The sequence below is a fragment of the Bison bison genome, unplaced genomic scaffold, assembly GCF_000754665.1.
Source record: "Bison bison bison isolate TAMUID 2011002044 unplaced genomic scaffold, Bison_UMD1.0 scf7180017864530, whole genome shotgun sequence".
NCBI classification, from domain to species: Eukaryota; Metazoa; Chordata; class Mammalia; order Artiodactyla; family Bovidae; genus Bison; species Bison bison.
The window spans coordinates 13,080,959-13,092,993 of record NW_011495080.1 but is presented as its reverse complement, the minus strand read 5'-3'; the positions used below and the strand labels follow the sequence as shown (position 1 = coordinate 13,092,993).

Genomic DNA, 12,035 nt, shown 5'->3' with positions numbered 1-12,035 from the left:
GAAAGATTGAAGGCAGGAGGAGAACGGGACGACAGAAGATGAGATGGTTTGATGGCATCACCAACTCGATGGACATGAGTTTGAGCAAGCGCCAGGAGTTGGTAATGGGACAGGGAAGCCTGATGTGCTGCAGTCCATGGGATCACAAAGAGTCGGACACGACTGAGTGACTGAACTGATCCTGATATCACTCCCAGCAAAAAATTCCAAGCCCATTAGCAGTCACTATCTATTGTACCCAATCCCCAGCCTCCTTAGGGAATCACTTATCTGCATAAACACACGTGGGCATATGTGGGAGTGACATTTGAGAGAGGCCACCAGGCCTAATTGGGTAATATGTTCTGCTATACAGCTGTGTTCTGCTATACAGCTGTTTGTCACTAAAAGAGCTGTAAGTCTTTCAATGCTCTCTACTTAATACCTTACAGATCAAAATTTTCTCCACAAGGAAACGAAGACATTTACTTAGTGGACCCTACACATCCTTCAGAAAGAAAATAATCTGTGATACTAATTCAAGTCAGTATCAGGGACTATTTTCTAGTTACTCCAAAAATATAGCAAGGATGTCCTTTATGAGTGATAGTTCAGGACCAAATTCCACGTACCTTAACCGAGACCAAGCATCTTCTTTTCAATCCAGTACCTCTTTTCGTAAACTCTCAAGATCAACATCTACAGTGACTTATTTGGCCTTCAACTTATTGAGAACTGATTTTCCCAATAACTTTGTCACCATCAGGCCTGACTGTGGAAATCCAAAAAGAGGTGAAGAAGAGGAGAAAATTCATTAGACATGATTAATCATTAGTGGCTAAAGCGGAATGGACTAAACTGTCCCGACTGGGTAGATTCTTTCTGTCATCTCATTTAATAATTAATCACAAGTAAATACTAAGATGTAACCACACTGAAATTAAACGTGGGCTTGAACTTCTCTAATTCTATCCTTTCATTGACTCTTGACCCACCCAATGTTAACAGACACTTGGCAGATTCCCCCAAGGTCCCTACTATTGCCTGTTGTGTATCCCCTCCCCCAGATTCACTGTGCTTCCCTCCTCCCTCTCTCCCATTCAGTGTGGTTTTGCTTCCTGCAGCCCTTACATGTATCCCTGATATAGTCAGGCTAATGCTGCCTCCTGCAGGACTTTACATGAAGCTGCACCCTTTCTTAGCTTCATGCCCTTCCTTCTGTGGCTTTTATTCTCCAAGAGGTTTTTTCCCTGAAAAACCTTCCCTCACAAATCACTTGCACGTGAAACCTCATCCTTGGGTCTGCTACGGGGAATACCAGCTGAATCTCGTTTACTCTCCAAATATTTAGGAAAACAAACAAACATAAAAAAAGAAGCTAGCCTTTTGCATGGAAACAATACCATAGACAAGCCAAAACAAATTGGAAAAACACATTTGGGACATGTGACAAAACAGTCATTTCCCTGATATATAAGAGCTCTTGAAAGTGAAAGTTACTCAGTCCTGTACGACTCTTTGTGACCCCATGGACTGTGTAGTCCATGGAATTCTCCAGGCCAGAACACTGGAGTGACTGAGTAGCCTTTCCCTTCTCCAGGGGATCTTCCCAACCCAGGGATTGAACCCAGGTTTCCCACATTGCAGGTGGATTCTTCACCAGCTGAGCCACAAGGGAAGCCCAGGAGTACTGGCGTGGGTAGCCTATTCCTTCTCCAGGGAATCTTTCTGACCCAGGAATTGAACCTGAATTGCAGGCGATAAGAGCTCTTAAGCAAATCAATTCAAAACATCTCAAACCTAACATGGGAAAAGGAGATGGACCAGAAATTAAACCAAAGAAAAGATGCATAGCCCAATTTCTCAAAATAAAATACATTATTATTAAATGAGATACCATTTTTACATTACTCAGATTGGCAGAGGCTCTGCAAGGCATCATAATACAGTGTAGTTTGGGTATGGGGAATAAGCACTAATTTTTGGAGGAACTGTTAACTGGTACAATGTCTTTAGGAGTCAGCTTTATATAGATAAGAATTGTCTTTTCAACTCTGACTGCCCTTTCTCATTTTTCTCTTTGAATTCTGTAACAGCATTGGCTGCATTCTGAATGTTTGTGCCCATTAATCTTCATATGCTGACCTCCTAATGCCTTTTGTGATGATATTAGGATGTGGGCCTTTTGGAGGTGTTTAGATCATGAAGGATGGGTGCCTTTATAAAGAAGGCTCAAAGAGTTTGCAAGACTCCTTCCTCCAAGTGAGGACTGCAACCCATAAGAGGGCCCTCATCTGATCATGCTGGAACCTTGATCTGGGGCCTCCCAACCTGCAGAACTGTGAGAAATAAACTTGTGTTGTTCATGAGCTACCCAGTCTGTGGTACTTTGTTACAGCAGATCAGATGGATTAAGTAAGCATTTATCAGTCTGAAAATACTTGTTTACTGTTTTTCTTATTGTTTGTTTCTTCCTATTAGAATGCAAACTCCAGAAAAATAGATCCTGGTCTATGTGGTATCCTCCATGTCGGTGCTTGGATGTGATGAATGCCCCACTTTAAATAGTTGAACCGTTAAGTAGTTGGCACTTGTAGTGTGGTTTGAAATGCCCCAGTGATTCTAGAACACTTCCTCTATAGCCCCCTGCAATGTCTGAAATTCTCATTTAGGCAGTCAATGAACACACAGAGAGAGCCTATTAAACTATTCCTTCACGAAAATATAAACAGAAGTAAATCAGCTAAGGAACTGGAGCAAGAAAAGAGTAAACTTTAACTGAGGCTGTGGACAAGTTGAGATCAGAATCATGCAGTAGATTTTAATTGATTGCAAACAAGTAGATGACAGATCTTGGAGGGAGGGTGGGGAGCCTCACTTGGGTTGTGGAGATTATCCAACCCAAGTAGGACAAAAGATGTCTTAAGATAGTACAGAAGAGAAACCAGATTCCAAACCAAAGCAGATGGAAGACTACAGTGTCCATCAGGATGCTCTGAACAGGGAAGTGAAGGCGAGGGCACAGAGGAAAACTGAATGCATTGGGACAATTCAAGCAGAGAAGCAGCAGATTAGAGCAAGAGCCTAGAGAGAACAGCAAGGCTGAGAGTAGAATCCATTTTCTGGGTGAAGGGGAAGCATTTGAAGTGCCAGTGATTTTAGACTGAAGTAAAGGAGACTCCCCAGTTTTACCACTAGTAGGAATATGGAAGGGGCAGGGTTGAGGTATGGAGCAGTCTCTGTCCTTCCTTGTAGGACCCTCTGTCATGGTCCAGATGCTGCCAGGGCTACACTTGACTGCAGACCAATGCTACAGGAGACAGAGGGCTCCGGACACAGCCTAGGTTCAGCCAAACCACTGGTTTGGCATTTTGGTTCCAGTCACAGCTCTTCAGGCACTTTCTGAGTTGTCTTCCTCAGATTAAAAAAATTTTATTCTAAGGGAGCGTTCCTTGGTGGTCCAGTGATTGGGATTTGGTGCTTTCACTGCCATGGCCCCAGGTTCAATCCCTGGTCAGGGAACTGAGATCCCACAAGCTGAGTGGTGTGGCCAACATTTTAAAAATGATAAAAATTTTATTCTATGTCTTTGAAGATAGCCAGAAATTCTCAGACAGCACCCCAACCAGTCTTTTGATGAAATGAATCTCTTGAGTTGAAGAACCCACAGGGCCTCATGCAACTGGTTTCTTTTCTTCACCTGACCTTCTGTACTACGGCTCTCCAGGACTTTCCCAATGGACTAAGAATGGTTCTGAAATCTGAATCCAAGGGATTCAACTGAAATTTGCTCAGCCTGAGGAAAAAGAAATCGAGTGACATCTGTTGAGTGACAACCAACTTCATAAGGTTGTTATTAGTATTAAAGGTATTAATATGTGTAGAGTGTCTGAAAGAGAAGGAAGGAAGAAAGAGGGAGGGAATAAGAAAGAAGAAAAGTTAAAATATTAATGACACTTCAACTCCTCTCAGGTTTGGGGCTAAGACCAGACTTGAGCTAGTATACTTTTCCCTTTCCCTTGTGGTGCTTTATACCCCAAAGGTATGTAGGCTCGGTAGTGATGACCCAAACTTGCCCATTCTCCATGGCATTTTTTTCTGAGAAAGTTATAGAACAAGGCTTCTGGGATTTGGTGCTTTCACTGCCATGGTCCCAGGTTCAATCCCTGGTCAGGGAACTGAGATCCCACAAAGTGAGTGGTGTGGCCAAAATTTTTTAAATGATAAAAATTTTATTCTATGTCTTTGAAGATAGAACAAGGCTTCAATATATAACTTTAATTAGTCACTATTGGCAGAGTTAGAAGGTTACAACATTAACCAGGAAATGAAAGACCTCCACAAAGATTAATAATTCAACTCACTTCTACTTTAGGTAAAGTTTTGGTCTCTTAGTTTAAAGGACTTCGCGTTCTAACTTCCTGGGTCCCAGGATGTGGAAAGTTAGTAAATATGAATATAGCATTTCCATTTTCTGGATCAAGACTGAGTAAACTAACTTAAAACATAAAACATAATTGCCACACTAACACTCCTGATCATTTGGAGTAAATGCATACACACACACACACACACACACACAAACACACAGACAGACACAAATAGCTGAGTGAAAAAAATTAATAAAAGGACTAACAATTCTGTAAAAGTTATCTAAACCAAAAACAGGCAGATAATAGTTTAGGGGCAAGAGAACTGCACTAGGGTCTAACTAAATGCATACCTTTGAAGATATTTAGATAGTTTTAGTTCCTTTTTCAAGTGAGGTTAATTCTAATAGCCATATGATGGCTAAATATACAAACAGAAAGATGTCCATCATCTACATACTTAGATAATTAAAGTATTCAAGCACCCATTCAGGAAAATGTCCTGTGTTTGTCTCATATTTTCATCTCTATAGTAGTAGCTCATATAATAGAGAGCATTGGGCAGAGCTTGAACATTAGAATTAGCTAGAACTGGGTTTTCTAGTTTTAGGATGGGTGGGCCAGTTATTTAATCTTTTTCTAATGCTTATTTCTTCACTTGGGAAATGAGGATAATTCCTATACCAGGGCATTACTAAAATATTTAAATACCATAATTAACCGTTTACTGGGAGTCCTTAGATAATTTCATGACTGATTGTTGATTGAGTTTTAGAGATTTGGTTGAAATTGCTTCCCTGTGAAAACACTCTCTTTAATTTTGATGAAACTCTTGCTATTCTCATGTTAACACTTAAAATTTAATATTTCACACTTGATTGATAGCAGTTTAGGCCATTGATAAATACTACTTATATCTCGGGTTTTTTTAAACTATTATAAGTTAAGCATTAAAATCAAGTAAGCCATAAAAATGAATAGAAACAGTTTTGTCCAAACTATAAACATTCATTAAGGAGCTAAAGTATTAAATAGATGCAACCTTGGGAGACCTACTGCCTTATGATTAAGTTGACAAGTGAGCACATGCCTTTGAAATTTCTTTTTAAGTCTTTGAAGTTATCTTATTATCCATCTATTCTGGCTTTTTGTTGTTGTTGCAAGAACCATAGGTCTTATGAAGCTCTTATCTCCATCCCTCAAACTCAGTTGATCCATCCCCCAATCTCAAACTAGGTTCAAACTCTTCAAAAATTCTAATCCTTCTTTAGAATGGTAGGCGGAACAGCCTACCATCCTAATGAATATTTCTGGATATGTCTATGGCTGATTTCCCCATCTTCTCAGAGTTCTGTCTTCCCTGTGCCTTTTCCCAGTTGGTGAACCTCAAGGACACTCCTATCCTGTCATAAAGTGGCCAGATTCTTAGTTGCCTGTCACAATAGCTCTGTGTTCCTAATTCTCTGGTCTCAGGTGGGAATCATAGGGGGCTCCTGTTTATCTCTGTTCTTGGTAAGGAGACAGACAGAATTGACTGCTGTGCTCATCCGCAAGGGTAAATGTGCTCAGCTCTTTATGAAGTAGTGGAGAGGGGCAGAGATGACAAGGTCTATTCACGCACCTTTGTAATGCCACTAGAAGGCTGACATCGTAGTTGGTTTTTCAATAGCACCTGTTACATGTTTTGATATATATGTGATGTGCTAGGTGTACTATTTATTTTTATAACAGCAATAATAATGGTTATTAATGATGACTCTTATTGTGTAGATGTAATAAACCTGCTAACAGCCAAAGTAGGTTTGATGTTGAGAAATACTCCTATTATTGCTGCTTTGGTTTTTGGTAACTACTTCCTTCTTTTCTGTGAAATAGAAGCCTGTTTGGCCATACTAATATTTAAAAACCCAACATTGTAAAAAGATCTGGAATCTATACTAATAGTTTGTTCTGCTACTATTTGTTTTAAAATGTTACTTACTTATATGCCACTTGCTTGTTCCATAATCCAATTTAAAAGACTGAAGTCATATTTGATAGGTCAGAAAAACATTCCAGTCAGACTTAGTAGACTTTTCCACCAGTTGCAAAGAGGCAAACGAATGAAAAAGAGAGGAAGACATATTAATGCCACATACAGCACACACTAAGGCTTGAGTTAGTTTAATGTGCTGATAAAGCACACGGAGACCTCAGAATCCATGGAGACCTCATGTAGGCTTCCTCTCAGGGCACATAGCGCAGTGATAAACTGAGGCACAGTGCCACCATTAGATCTGGCTTCTCTGTACTATGACTGTGCTTAGTATTTCATTTCCACCAGGACAACTGCCTGTGGGTCACACATTTACATTAAAAACTTGGGGGGAGGGGGCAGTGGTTTCCTAGGGAAGTTTTAATGTCAGCAGGTCTGAGAATCAGTAAATGGTCTTTGGGTTTCCATTTCTTTCATGTTCTTCTTTCCTTTCATATGCAAGAGGGTGTAGACAAGGGATGATTTCATTAATAATGACAACAGGAACAGCTTCCATTTATTTGGTATGTACTATGTGTCTGGTGAATAGTGGAAAAGGAACTTTATCCTCTTAGGTTCTGTAACTGGGGCCTGAAAATTCAACTGGTAAAAAAACCAGATGAATAGAAGAAAAGCATATAAACTTTATTGAATATTTTTACATGCACATGGAAGCTTCCATAGCAAAAAGGGAGACCCAAAGGAGAAGTTACGATCGAGAGTTTACAGATCTTTTCAATAGAGAATGATAAATTATGAAGGAGTGACAAGACAAAGAGAAAGAGCTTTGATGAGCAGTAACTGTGACTAGGAAATATCTGAGGGAAACTACTGGAAGATAAGGGTCATTTTCATAGGTTTGTGCAGATCCATTTTGGCATCAACTACCTTCCTCTGGTGGTAAGATGTTCCTCACATCCTGGTACAGAGTACACATTTTACATGGGAAATCTTCAGGAAGAAAGGGGGAAGTTAGAGAGACTGTTTGTATTTGCTGTTGCTGCATCACCTTCAGCTCAAAATAATCACAATAATATGGGAAAGTGGCACATTTAGGGGTAGCATGCTCTGAACCCTTCACGGGCTTTGTGTTAAGTGGTCAGTGCACTTTACCTAATGAAAATTTCCCAACAGACCCAGAAAAGTGCTGCTATTAATACCCACATTTTTGTAGTTGGAAAAAAAATTAAAGACAAGAAAAACTAAAGTGTAGTGAAGTTAAATAGTTTGGGCAAAGTCACATTGCTCCCAAGTTGAGAAGCCAGATTCCAGGCCTGCTGGTCCTCACATAGAAAACCAAGTTGCTTAGTCCAGTAGTTTATTCATTTACAGACATGAAGGAGCCCTGAGACAGCTCAGAATTCTGTTGTGGTTGCTGAAGAGGTTAAAGAGCATTAATAACTTACCCAAGACCACATAATTAGAAAACAGCTGACTGAGGATGCAGTATCCAGGTGTGTCAGACTGAAAGCTTTCGAGTATCAAAGTGGTTTGATCCATTCCACAGTAAAAAATACAGCTTACACTGTGACCCAGTGCACACATGTATAATATATACAGAAAAGGCTTGCAAATTCATACTCATGCTTACTGTGTGGGGGTGTAGTACTTTCTGAGTTTCCTATTCTGTCCCATTGTATTCTATCTTATTGTATTCCACTCTATTATTGTCTATTTCACTTATTTTCTTTAAATGCTCATTCCAACCAATTAAATCAATTCCGAGGTCCACTGTTAGTTTGCGACCTACAATTTGGAAGGGAAATTTTAGGGATAAGCCTACTCAACATCACTTTCTTAGATAATCACGCACACAGTTACCCTGCATTTGTGCCTAAAATGCACAGACTACTTAGGTGATTTAGTTTCTGCTCTGAAATGCTCTCTGTGAGGAGATTTTGACCAGCGACGATCTCAGTGCAGAGATTAGCTGTGCTCTTATGCAAGCACCGAGTGAGCTCTCCTATTCCCTTACTTCACTTGGAATACGCTCTAGGTTCATTCACCTCATTAGAACTGACTCAAATTCATTCTTGGTAAGGCTGAGTAATATTTCACTGTATATACATATCTTCTTTATCCATTCATCTGTCGACGGACACCTAGAGTGCTTCCATGCCCTAGCTATTGTAAACAGTACTGCTGTGAACATCGGGATACACGTGTCTTTTTCAATTATGGTTTTCTCAGGCTTATATGCCAAGTAGCGGGATTTCTGTGTCATCAGTTCAGTTCAGTCATGTCCGACTCTTTGCGGCCCCATGAACTGCAGCACGCCAGGCTTCCCTGTCCATCACCAACTCCTGGAGCTTGCTTAACTCATGTCCATCTGTCAGTGATGCCATCCAACCATCTCATCCACTGCCTTCCCCTTCTCCTCCTGCCTTCAATCCAGCATCAGGGTCTTTTCCAATGAGTCAGTTCTTCACATCAGGTGGCCAAAGTATTGGAGCTTCAGCTTCAACATCAGTCCTTCCAATGAACACCCAGGACTGATTTCATTTAGGACTGACTGGTTTGATCTTCTTGCAGTCCAAGAGACTCTCAAGAGTCTTTTCCAACACCACAATTCAAAAATATCAATTCTTTAGCACTCAACTTTCTTATGGCCCAACTCTCACATCCATACATGCCTACTGGGAAAAGCATAGGTTTGACTAGACAGACTTTTGTTTGCAAAATAATATCTTGGCTTTTTAATATGCTGTCTAGGTTTCTCATAGTTTTTCTTCCAAGGGGCAAGTGTCTTTTAATTTCATGGCTGCAATCACCATCTTCAGTGATTTTGGAGCCAAGAAAATAAAATCTGTCACTATTTCCATTGTTTCCCCATCGATTTGCCATGAAGTGATAGTACTGGATGCTATGATCTTAGTTTTCTGAAAGTTGAGTTTTAAGCCAGCTTTTTCACTCTCCTCTTTCACTTTCATCAAGTTAGTTCCTCTCTCTGCTTTCTGCCATAAGGGTGGTGTCATCTGCATATCTGAGGTTATTGATATTTCTCCCAGCAATCTTGATTCCAGCTTGTGCTTCATCCAGCCTGGCATTTTGCATGATGTACTCTGCATAAAAGTTAAATAAGCAAGATGACAATATACAGTCTTGACCTACTCCTTTCCCAAGTAGATTTTTAAGGAATCTCCATACTGTTTTCCATAGTGGCTATAGATAAACTGAATATTATCCAATAGATAACTTGCCTTTGGGAGAATGTACTGTGTTGTGCTTGGTTGCTCAGTCGTGTCTGACTCTAGGTGACTCCCCTGGCCTATAGCCCACCAGGCTCCTCTGTCCACAGGGATTCTCCAGGTTTGGAGATTACTGGAGTGGACTGCCATGCCTTCCTCCAGGGGATCTTCCCAAACCAAGGATCGAACCCAGGTCTCCTGCATTGCAGGCTAATTCTTTACTGACTGAGCCACCAGGGAAGCCAGGGAGAATGGTAGGACAATAAAACTGATGCAGTGAAACTTAGGTAAAGGAAAAAAATAATTTGATAAAATGATTAACAGATAGATAGATTCATTTATTCATCCACTCAATTAAGTACTTAGGGACCTCCTACTACATGACAGGCACACTACTGGAAACTGGAACATAACAGTGAATTTACAGTCTGTCAGGGAGGGAGATATTTCAAATTTGAACAGGAATTGTGGCTGGTGTACTAAGAAATAAGTACATTTTTTCTGACCACTTTGGTACGCTTAAAATAGCCTTGTCAGATCTGTTGATATTTGGAAAGGCTGCATAGTGGGAACAGTCTTATAGAGTTATATCCCTAGGCTTGTAATAGAGATTTTTAAAATCTAAGAAAGATTAACATGAGAGGTACATAGCAGGATCTCACTGGAATAAGACATATAGAATTTCCATATAGAATTAATTCTGTCTGTGAGAACCTGTAACTCCCCAAACTTCTCCTTCAAAGGAACAGGAACTTTCAGGTACACTGAAAAATTTGAGTTTTATTTTTGTTTGCATCTTGGCTGAAAAGCTGGCCTAGACTGGATGGTCACACGTGCCTGCTGAGAAATCATCTAGTTGCTTGAGACTTCAGCCAATGGTTTTGCTTTCACAAAAGCAAAGCACGGTTACGCATTCTTATGGTAGACTGAAGAGCGTGGCTTTTTAGGGTGATAATGTTAAATCACTTCAAATTCTGACATTTTTGAACCAGTCCTCTATTCTAAGAAAAAAATTCAGTCTGCATCCTGGGTCTTCCATGTAGAAGCCTGATATCTCTGTAGGCTTCAGATATCTTAAACAGATATGATGAAAACATCTGTTTGTTGTATTGTCTTCTGAAGCTGAGCTCATCTTTAACAGTATTTATCTTCACCCTGAGTAAATGTGCTCACATACATTTAATGCCATTGGGTCCCTCTTGTCTCTAGAGAAAGGAAATTTATGAATAGACAGGTGTTTTCTGTTTATGTTAGACTATAGCGACCATTTGGACCTCTGCTATAATCCCATATGTAGAAGATTTAGTAACTGGGACTTTGATGATTCAGAGAAATAAAACCCAAAAGTCATCTGACTCGTCAAGGGAGGAGAAACAATGCTTATGGCTAATAGGAGGCCAAGTGCAAACTCATGGCCCATGTTATATCTATTTTACTGTTGTGAATTTCATTGTGCAAAGCACTGGTAAGATTGGAGGTTTTCATTATTCTTCCTGAATTTGAACTTGACTGGTATTGTCCAGAAGGGGAAACTATTCCTTGCTACCCCTCTTGAGTTTTTGTGCATGGACAGGTAATAAAATTGACACAAGATAGATTAACAGGAGAAAAATTAATTTCATGTACACCAGAGATCATAAAATGATGCTTATTGATCAAAAGTGGGCAGCTTTTATATCTTTTATGTAAAGAATAAATTTGTGAGCATTGGATAGGACAAAGAAGTTTAGGTTTGGAGCCGTAATAAATAAGAAAATTAAAGAAAGTTTGCTGCTGCTGCTGCCAAGTCGCTCCAGCCGTGCCCGACCCCGTGCGACCCCATAGACGGCAGCCCACCAGTCTCCCCCGGGAACATATATTTTTAAATGAAGAAGTGAAAAGGTTAATGTTTAGAACAGGACTGACAAACATGTCTAGACATTGTTAATTCACTGTACTATCTTTTCTCCTAGGTTCAGTAACACAGTTCTCCCAACATACTACTCAATCATCCACACTTAGCTTCAAAATAAAATCTTATTTTATATCCCTAGTTTAAGAAGTAATTTTTGTATACAGAGTTTTTTAGATGAGGAAATTGAGGCTTGACTTGGAAGCAATGTCTACCTGCCCATTCAGTCTTTCATTCATTCATTCAAAAATATTTATTAAGAATTTAGAATACAAGAAGCAAGATTCACATTTTCCCCAGCATATGTCTAGTGCTTGGATCTTGTGCTATGCTTGGTTATAATATGTTTTTCAATGTATATTTTCTTAATTTAATTCAATATGGGGCCTTAAAATGATAAGCAATTACTTAATATAACATATGACAAATGCAAGTGGAATGATCATAGTGTAGGTTATCAGTTCAGTTCAGTCACTCAGTTGTGTCTGACTCTGCAACACCATGGACTGCAACATGCCAGGCTTCCCTGTCCATCACCAACTCCTGGAGCTTGCTCAAACTCATGTCCATTGAGTTGGTGATGCCATCCAACC

General features: G+C 39.9%; 1 long non-coding RNA gene across 1 annotated transcript in view; it reads right to left on the bottom strand.

Moving 5' to 3' along the window:
• Positions 1 to 599: 599 nt before the first annotated feature.
• Positions 600 to 12,035, bottom strand: part of LOC104982368 — a 14,009-nt gene continuing 2,573 nt past the window's right edge. The window contains exons 2-3 of the long non-coding RNA XR_824506.1: positions 6,331 to 6,421; positions 600 to 751 (exon numbers count right to left, since the gene is read on the bottom strand). This is a non-coding gene — a long non-coding RNA (uncharacterized LOC104982368). The remainder of the gene's footprint in view (positions 752 to 6,330; positions 6,422 to 12,035) is intronic.